Consider the following 10,751-nt stretch of genomic DNA (forward strand, 5'->3'; position numbering starts at 1 on the left):
GGTTTCCCACTTCAGTTTCATAAACCCATAGTTTTAGTATATAGATGACTGTGATGCTATTTACCTATATAATTGTCAACCACTCTTGCAAGCTATAAAATATCAGGAAAATGAATGCCATTTTTGTAACACTTTCTAACTGTACATATTTTTGAAATAACATGTTAGGTTACCACACAGCTTCTATGCAAAAAAAACAACAACTCTGTCTATGGAGCCAGCCCCAAATGTTTCATCACAAAACATACTGCATATATAAAACCTCTCCACTCCAAGAAATTTCCAATGAGATTTAATAATTCAATAATCTAGGTGCTTAATTACACAAATGACCACAGATGTAAATTGGCAGCAAGGTAAGGAAGGAAATACTTTCATGTCTTCCATTTTAGCATAATTTGGTAGCTTTCACCTCAAGTAACTCCAGTTTGCTTCTTAGTTGCTCTGCACTAACCCGATGAAAGCCATAGTTCAAACAGGGACACACCTAACACTAAAAGCACAAGAACATACACTGAGCTAGGCAACCTACCTAAAATCACTTGATAAACATTACACAGTGCTGTGCTTTGCAGGACGAGGTCCAATACTCCCCACAATATTTGACTACGAGATGGGGAAGCAGGCAAAGCCATGAACATTTCTTTTCACTCCATTACAGAAGTAGCATCCAAATACAATAAAGGACCCTTCCAACTCACAAACAGATCCCTTCTGCAAATGCAAACATATGTGCAGCTACAGTATTCAGTAGAAGTTTTTCGTATGAAAAGCTGGGGGGGGGGGGGCAAAGAGTATAGTGTTGGGTGGGGAACTTGATCAATTTTCAAGAGGGAAGGGTGGCATTTATAAGAGGAGCTGGCAGAGGGATTTCCATCTCCCTTTCCTTTAACAACCCACTAAAAGCTTTATTGTCACTTTGAGAACGAGTTTGCCATTAGCAGCTAGTGGCACTCCACTGTCCCACAGAATGGCTTGATGAGGAGTATGTGCATCACTATATGGCATCATTCCCAGAGGCACAATGGAGAGAAAAAAGTCTGCTCCCATTATCCAGTGAGAGGTCATCCTCCCATTTAAAAAGGTTCTGGAATGACACTATGTCATAACATGTCTTGTGTCCATTAGCCATCCTATGAACTACATTATTACACTGCCCTGGTACATCTCTGCTGTGGTCTGAAATAGTGGAAAGCATTCTGTTTGTTGTGATGAAAAAGAGTGGAAAACTCTCTGCCACTTCTTCTATATCTCTTGCCTACCTTTGAAAATAATCAGTTTTCTGTCCACATGAAATCTGCTGAAAATTCCTTCTGTCCCCACTTTTATGAGGGCAACACAGTCTTTGTGAAAATTATGGTGGCTGTACAGCACTAATCCAATTTAACATCTTTGTGTAAAGTGAAAGACAGGATCCAAGCCAATAAATCCTGGAACCACACTCTACATTCACTGTCTATCAAAGTTCTAGGGGCATGGTATCAGCTAGTATCACTCCATGTTTTATGTTGGTATTTTTGGTCAAGGGACTGCCCGTAAAAATTTAGGTGTTATCTTTTAAATAAAAAACAACAACAATGTGTTGAGGCCTGAAAGGGCAAAGAAATCCAACAAAAATATTGCACCAAAATAACATAAGAAAATTGTCACTGCAGTCTATAGCCTTAATATCAATTATTGTTCAAAAGATATTAATAGTGCTACCACAGAATTTTAAAGGGACAAAACATGACAGTGTTTTTATTCTGGGCAGGCATATGAAAATATGTGATAAATGCAAAACTCTGTTCCTGCTGCCCACTCCTCATTTTCCATCTTGAGCCTTATCTACCTCAAAAGAGAAGAGGGAGTGAAAGAGGCACCTGCCTGCCTGCAGGCATTTTTAAAGCCCTGCAGATTACACACATCATGTGATAGACTCTAAGGTGCCACAAGACTTTTGTATTTTTGGGTTACTAAAATGACTCTCCTCTGGATCTGTGCTAGACAAGTTAGCAACCTTAGTGGCCATGAACAGGTTTGGATTGGAAATCCTGTACTCAGTTTAGATGGTCACTAGCAGCCTTAGACAAACCTTTTGGTCTTACTGTCAGGATGCTTTATTGTTCTTCCTCCAAAAGTTATATCATTGACCTTTAATTAAGGTGTGGCAAATACAAGTTCAGATTGAAGATCCAATTTAGTTCCTCCCTCCCACTGGGTCTGAGGGGCACAAAATGAGGTGGGGGAGGAGATGCAAAACAATTGAAACCAGCAATCTCTTCTCTGTTGTCAAGTCATTTGGGCCTTGGCAGACAAAAGGAAAAAAAACCGCAAGAGTAAAATGCTTCACCTCTTACTGAATAGTCTGCATTGCCACAATGGTCTGCATTTCATTTGGAAAATCTGAAGATACAGCTTTGTAAAATCACTGCATTCTGATCTTATATAGTTTTGTAAGTATACAGAAGGTTTTTTTTAAAATTATAGTACATGTATGAATTTTAATTGGTTTACTGTATTCATTTTATAGATTCCAAGTACATATGCATTTGTAAATTGCAGTTTATATATCTTGTTCAAAATGATTAACTGTGTTATTGTTGATTTGTTTTGAACAGCCCTGAAGAATACATTGGGTATCTCTGAACTAAAACCCTCTTTTTATACACCTGTAAGATTTCGTCTCTCCTTTAACATATCATAAACCAAGGTAATCTGAAATCTTTGCCAATCTGAGCAAATCCACCAGCAGTTATTACAGTATTCCAGGAGAATACTTCAACAAATGTGGCAGTTTTGAAGAGGTCTCTTCCAACAATGTGTCATGCCCCACTCCTGGCTGAATATTCAGTTGTGTGTCCCTGGCAAATTACAAATTACTTTATAATGCTGAGAGGCAGCATCTGGCTGGTATTCTTGATTCCTACCATTTCTTTAACTCAGCTAATATGTAGAAAAATCCTTTACAACTTAGGAAACCAACTGGAAAGAAAAAAAAGAAATGTTCAGAAATCAAGAAATCCATACAGCAGAAAATTAGCACACGCTGCACTAGAAACAATCTTGGCTTTCTGTTTCTACAAGTAACACACAGCAGCAGATCAAAGTGAAATCTCCACAACAGGTAAAAATGAGCAATATTACAAACCAAATAAAGGGGCAAAGTGCAATATCTTTTCTGATTCCTGGCTGTGGAGAAACAAACCAGCTCCCTCTATAATTTGCTGAGGACAGAGACACTTTCAACCATTTTGTTTTTCTGCACCTTCAAAAAGGAAAGACATCATCTCCGATAATTGAAGCTCATTTATAAGGAAAAATTAAACAAATGCAAAGAAAGAAGCAAACTGCTCGTGGCAGGAGGAAGGGTAATTTGCCTCCATTAGGTGGAAACATGCAGTAAAATCTTGTAGTGCAACCCTTGCCCCTACGGACTTAAATAAATATAAATAAAATAAAATAAACTTTTTTGTATCCCGCTTTCTGCTGCAGGGCAATCAAGCAGCTTACTGTTAAAAAACACCAATATACATCACAGAATACATATATAATGCAGTATCTAATTTTCCCCTTAAAAAGAATTACAACCCATATGCAATTCAAATTAATCTGTTAGATATCTTATCAACAGACTTCTCCTCTCTAGGAAGTGAATGAGCCAGCCAGCCATCTCTCATATCGCTGTGCCTTCATCCAGGTATTATAAGCTTGTATGGCACGGTGAGCAAAGTGAAGCTGTGGGTGCATGCAGCCCCGTCCCCCCACTTGTGTTCTGAAGCCCCCTCCATCAGTAAACCAAAAGCATGGTGTTCAACATTTGGGCTCAAACCCACAAGAACCCCCCCAAACACTGAACACCCCCCCCACCTCCACAATATCTAGGACCTACTACCCCAAATACTGTTTTCTCAGAATTTGGAGGGGTATACTTCTGCCATGGATATTTGATGGGGTCAGAGGAAAACGCTACCTTGTTGGGGTAGTGGTGGAGCATGGGGGGGGGACGGGCTCTGGGCCCCAAGTTACCACTGCATGTTAAAGATAACAATTTGCATCCCCCTTAGGTTTTAATTACTCTTCAAAATTGACAAACCGGTATTCACATCCTGAGTCCATGATCGCCCATTTTAAACAATGCTTCCGTGGAATTCAAGATTTTAAGTTAAAAAGTTCTGTACAGCTCAGGAAACCTCACCTCCAACCTTGGGTGGGGCACAAAAGCCCTATGACGCTCACCTGATACATTGTTCCAAGTGACATTGGGCTCATCCTGTCAATGCAAGACCCTCCTTCCACATGAAGAATAATGATGATATGATGATGATGATGATGATGATGACAACTACATTTTTATTTAATCTTTTCACAAGAAACCTGTGGTAACATGTTACTCTATGTCATTCAACAACCTAATGAGATGATTAGGCTAATGACTGACTCAAAAATGTGCTTCACACATAAAAAAGGGATTGAACCCACATCTCCTTTACCTAATTAACACTCCAACTCCACCAATCATCTTTTCAATAGGAGCATTACACAAATAATTATGTTACTGTGGGCTGCCAGTTTACCTTATGATTAGAAGATATGTTAGAAACCCCTGTTCAACATACATTAATGTTTCCCTGCTCCATACGTCAGCCGTACCCAAGCTGACATGTGCTCTTCCTATTTCACATCTACAGCCAGGCATATTTAAGAGTCATTATGTTTTGAAACACAGGGAAATCCATAAGAAGGAGCGAGACCCAAGACATGGGAGGACCAGGTAGTATCAAGAAAGGTTAAATGTTGGCTGATCACCCTTTCCTGGCTCCTACCTATTCTCTTGCACCGACACAAAGAAGACTCACTCACAGATGATAAGCCAATATCTCCTACCTCCCCTTGCTGGTTCCCAGTAACTTCCTGTCAAGCTTCCTGGGGTACCCTAAATCAATCTTGTTTGTTATCCAATTAAACAACCAGTCATTCCAGAATCCCCTTGTTGTTCAATGGAAGAAACATTGCAATTGATAATGATTTACTATTTTATGTGAATAGTTTACACAGTCGTAAACCATTTGATCTATGGAAAAAACAGTATACAAATAAAATATATTATTTATTATTATATTATTATTAACATACAGGTCTTTGTTACAGTGCAAGAATCCACCAAGTATCCCAAAACCTAGATTATCAGATATAAAATCAGTCCCCACTCTAACCTGGTGATATAAAGAGCTTTCTACACTCAGTGTTCCCTCAGACTTGTTGAGCCACACCCACTTTCCAGATTCTCTAAGGACATATCTCTACACCTAAATCAGGGAAACACAGCGGAGCAGGAAGAGATATGGACTTACTACAACTCCAATCTCCACTATCCAATTTCTATACCCATTTCAGTCCGCTCGTATGAAAAAGGAAATTGATTGATGTTGAATAATAGCATATCATAAGAAAAGTTGGTATACAACATTTATTATTACCTCAAAATGTTAATTCTTAAACTGGGAGAGCTCAATGTACAACATACACAGTGAAAATATCACATAATACCCAGATACCTGACAAAAATGCCTTTGAGATAAAAAATTTCCCCAAACAATGTCCAAGACCTAACGCAGGTGTGTGGCCCCCTATTACCACCACAGTCTTAGGGTAACAAGATGCTTACTCACCACCAAATTTTTCACCAGTTGCCCTTATTTTTTTGGCTTATTGGCAACTTATTCAAGACAATTCCTATATGGAATTGCAGAAAAAAGAAAAAACAAACCTTGCAACATCCCCTGAAAGTGAAAACTGCTTTTTCGCAGAAAACATTTAAAAAAAAACTCCATAAAAAACTGTAGTATCTGCATAAAATCTCTGCGACACTGTTGGCTAAGACACAATGCATCTCACCTGCAACCCTGAACACAGAATGCGAATGTGACAGTAGCAATTATGTAATCATGGAACAGTAAACAGCCCCAGGAAACGAAGGTTGCATATACTGAATACTACTTTCTCTCTCTTCTTCTCCTTTTATATTTCTCTTCCTAATTCTTACAGGCAAGTGTAGTATGACAACGAAAAAGGCACACCTGTAAATCACGGATTTCTCATCAGCACATTCTGGTTTGATACTGTGTGTTAGCAATAATCAGCCAGATTCCATGACACAAATAGGCCTGCACAGCTGGAACCTTAGCCAAGATCACATCCTTTTCCACATGCCAGGCATCTCAAAAGCAGCACAACTGCCAGCCCTAGCAGTCAAATGTGCGCTAGGTGCATTTGAAGATTATAGGAAAGATCATAAAATTGGCGACCTTGACACACATTCCTCAGTCGCTATTGATAATCAATAAAAGAAGCTGAATGTCACGACAGCTTATACTACTTGGTTTTCATACTGGATGAACAGAATCCAATACTTACCATTCTGTTCAGACATACCTTGCACCCAAAGAACATACAGAAATCCTTTTCACCAAACAACCCCATTATAGAGTACATTCGGACATAATACACATTCAAGGAAAACAGTTGTCTCAATACTCAAATTGTGTATTCCTTAGAAGACAATAACATCCATACTCAAAGAAGAAGTTATTGCTAGAAGGAATTCAAGATCTTCAAAGTTTTTTTTTTAAAGGAACTAAAAAGGAATGTAAAAGGAGGGCAACCTAAACAATCTTTTGGGATGAGCATGGACATAAATGTCTGACTGTTGAGTGCTCCTGTGGACAGCTCTGGTATGCCAGTCGAAAAGCACGCAGAACTATTGATCAAAAATTCCCTTGTTAACGCATTTTTAATAAGAAAAAAAAAGATGAAAAAGTTGGTATAAATGCAAACAGATACAAATGGAAGATATGTGTGTTGGGGTCACTGTAAACTTGATCAGGCAAGGTAGATGCATTTAAAAAATGCTGAAAGCACTAGGAAGGTGCCATGAAAAGACCAAAAGGAGCACCCAGATGCTACGTACAAAAAAAAATCGCCAATAGGGAAATAATAAAATAAAGCCTTGCATTAAAAATTAAAGAAGCAACTTTTCTTCAGCATTTGGGCTGAGCTTTAATATCAAGTAATTCATGCACCACACCATATAGTAACAGCAGAGAGGGGCGTTAGTAAGTCGGGGAATTGTAGCTACCCAGCAATGTCAAAAAATTATGGCCAAAATGAGCATTTTGCTGAGCAACTTATGAGAGAATCAAGCAATGGGACCTGAAAAATCCCTTAACCCTCTTCACATATGTAATCTGATTTAAGTTGCCAACTCAAAAGTTAAGGATATGGGAAACATCTAGAGTCATGGGGAATGAGAGCTATTTCACCCACATTCAAACATGTTAGTCCAGTCAAGCAAAGTTAGTGCTAACAACATAGGAAAAACCTGTATCACAAAAAGGAGGGGAAAGTGTCAAGAGCTAAGATACTCCACTAGAGACCAAACCATACATAAACTGGTGAAGTGGTTCATGTTCCAACACTGGAGTGTAGACTGGGAAGGTCACACACATAGCAACAGATATCACTCAGAAATAAGGAAGATAGAAACAACATTATTATGATTTGTCAAGTGGAGTGATTACATGTACAAGAAAAAAAAACTAAAAAAAAAAATACTTTGTAAACAAACAATTATTATCAAAATTTCAATAATAGCTCTAGAGGGAAAAGATGAGAATTGAAAAAGGCAAGGATAAGGAAATGCAAAATACAGTGATTCCTTAACTGAATGTGGCTCACAAACAGACAAGGAACGGATAGAGATAAGTAGATAGATAGATAGATAGATAGGGAGATAGATAGAGATAGATAGATAGATAGATAGATAGATAGATAGATAGATAGATAGATGAGAGAGAAATAGATAGAGATAGAGATAGAGAGAGAGAGAGAGAAATAGAGAGAGGGAGTGAGATAGAGAAATAGATAGATAGATAGATAGATAGATAGATAGATAGATAGATAGATGTCGAGAGAGAGAAATCGATAGATAGATAGATAGATAGATAGAAATAGGGAGGGAGATAGAGAGAGAGAGAGAAATAGATAGAGATAGATAGATAGAGATAAGTAGATAGATAGATAGATTATACATACATATATATACTATATACAGTGGTACCCCGGGTTACGAAATTAATTCGTTCCGCGGTTAATTTCGTAACCCGAAATACCTTCGTAAGCCGAATTCCCATAGGCGCTAATGGAAAAATAGCTCTCTGCTGCCCTCCGGTGGCGGAAAATAGCGCCGCGGTTTTTTCGTAACCCGAAGAAACCTTCGTAAGCCGAAGCAATAAATCCCTATGGGATTTTTTCGTATCCCGAAAAATTCGTAACCCGGCGCATTCGTATCCCGGGGTACCACTGTATAGAGAGAGAGAGAAATAGAGAGAGAGAGAGAGAGAGAGAGAGAGATTATCTCCCCAGTGTGGATGCAACCTAAGAGAAGGAAACTGTTACAAAGGGAAGGAGAGATGTAGATGGAATAGATGAGGAGAATGACAAGAGGATAGATGTCAGTGTGGCTGAAATGGAAGGGAGCTCTGACACAGAGGACCCCTTTGAATTTGGCTGCCAGGGATGGGAAACTAGAAGGGAGGAAGAAAGGGGAAGCTGTCATTCACATGAAAGTGGAACCAGGCTCCCTTCTTAACTCCGGAAGTGCAAAGGTTCAGGATGCCTTCAGGGCCCCACTGAGCATGTGCCAGGGTCCCAATCTGAAACGTTGAATCCGCATGGTATGCACCGGTGTGGTAATACAATTTGCCCTCACTCCACTTTGCATGAATCCGCATCACATGAATTGCCTTGGATTCGATTTCCCCTTGATTCGGAAGGGCAACCAGGTGTGATAAAACACTCATGTTGTAACGTCAGTTCACATCGTTCGACCCGCAGTCACCCCTGATCTTAGCTCCAATAACCTCCGTGTGATAAACACCAAATGCACTGCATCAGAGAGCTCTACCTTGCATTCACAGAAACATAGGTTGAAAGCAATGTCAGATCAACAGCACGGCTCAGCTGAATTGCAGAATATAGTCAAAGAAACAATGAGCAAGAAGTTACATACCTTATTTAGCAGATGGAATGTAATGCAACAGGGTGATTTTGGGAATGCTTCAAGCATGAATATATGAATGTAATGGATGTAAATTTAATGAATTGTATTAATTAGATACATTTAATTAGTTTGCTGTAACAAAATGAATTAATTAGAGTTTTCCTACCAGTGATTTGCAAAATGTAACAAATTTTATAGTAAATAATGAACCCAAAAAGTTACAGCAAAGCACAAACAACTAAAAAAAATTCATGGGGAATACAGGAATGAATAGTGATTTAGCAGACATATGAGGAACAAATCAGAGTAAAGAAATGCACTAAGAAATATAGACATTTAGAGAATATGCAGTCAGTTAGTTTCAAAAATGGAGGAAGATATTGAGGAGGAGCAGTCAGTGTAGTGTGTGTTGAGTGAAAGTGAGGAGGAAGAATCCATAGGAAATGAGACAGAAACAGAAAATAGTTCCAATAGGCTATTTGAGATAAGTGACTGGTGAGTTTATCAGACAAGGGAAATTGGAAGTATAATCCAATGGCAATCCGAACGCAATCATGGGGTTTAATGTTATTGCGTGATAGACTACCACACACAATTTTGGGCAATGAGAAGTCAGTCCGAATGCAATCATGGGGTTTCACATTATTGTGTGATAAACTACCACGTGCAATTTTGGACAATGGCAAGCTATTTTCGGGCAATGGGAAGTCAGTTCGAAAGCAATTCGAATTCACGTAAATTCGCTGAACTAGCGAATTCATGTGTGTAAAATGCTTTCTGGTCCCACTTTCTTTTCATTCAAAATTAAGAGAAATTCCTCCCGTGTGATAAACTCCTAAGTATGTTCTCAAGATCAAAATAAAGAACAGGAAACAAAGAAATCAGTAAAAATCGTAAGGTGCCTTCAGTTTTAAACAGGTCTGCTCATAAGGAAATTGAGATCCCATTACCAGACATGTTTAAGGAGATAGTAGATTTAGAGTGGGAAGTACTACTAAGGACAAAATGATTGTTAGGATATAGTCAAAAGTTACACTTATATAATAATGTGATGGATTATCTCAAAGTACCCCTGGTGGATAGTCTGACTGTAGCATAGATTCCTGGTGCTATTGTTTTCTAGGCTGGCAGTTACTGCTTTGAAGGAGACAAAGCTGATTCTGTACTAAAAAAGGGACATGAGGCTGTAGGTCTGGCTATAAGGGCCTCCATGGCAACTTCTGTGTTTGCTATATCTGGAGTTCTTTGGGTTTAAGATATTTGTGACACTAAGGACATGAATATGCACATTTTACATAAAGCTTTATGTAGGATTCAAAAGGCACTGAGTGGATTGTAGATCAGGTCATGACTGACATTCACAGCAAGAAGTATAACAGCTACTGTACAAGGGTAGTTCGAAGATCTTTATGGTTGAACCACAGGGAGGATGAATGGAAGTCAAGGACAAATTTAGATTATTTGTCTTTTGAAAGGGAGCTCGTGTTTGGAAACAACTCCCTAGAGAAAGTGTTGGTGAAAGGGAAGGATAAAAAGAAGTGATGCCCACTTGTCAAAAAAGGAAACTGGACAGAAAACCATTTTGATCTAATACTCTTTTGGCAGACAAAGAGGAATGTTCAGGTTTACACAGACCATATGAATGTAAAATCCTGCCTAAAGAAGTAGTGAAGTTTGTAGTTTATTCTGTTGATCATGGAGTCCAACAAGG

Source organism: Sceloporus undulatus, chromosome 1 (assembly GCF_019175285.1).
Source record: "Sceloporus undulatus isolate JIND9_A2432 ecotype Alabama chromosome 1, SceUnd_v1.1, whole genome shotgun sequence".
In the NCBI taxonomy this organism is placed as follows: domain Eukaryota; kingdom Metazoa; phylum Chordata; class Lepidosauria; order Squamata; family Phrynosomatidae; genus Sceloporus; species Sceloporus undulatus.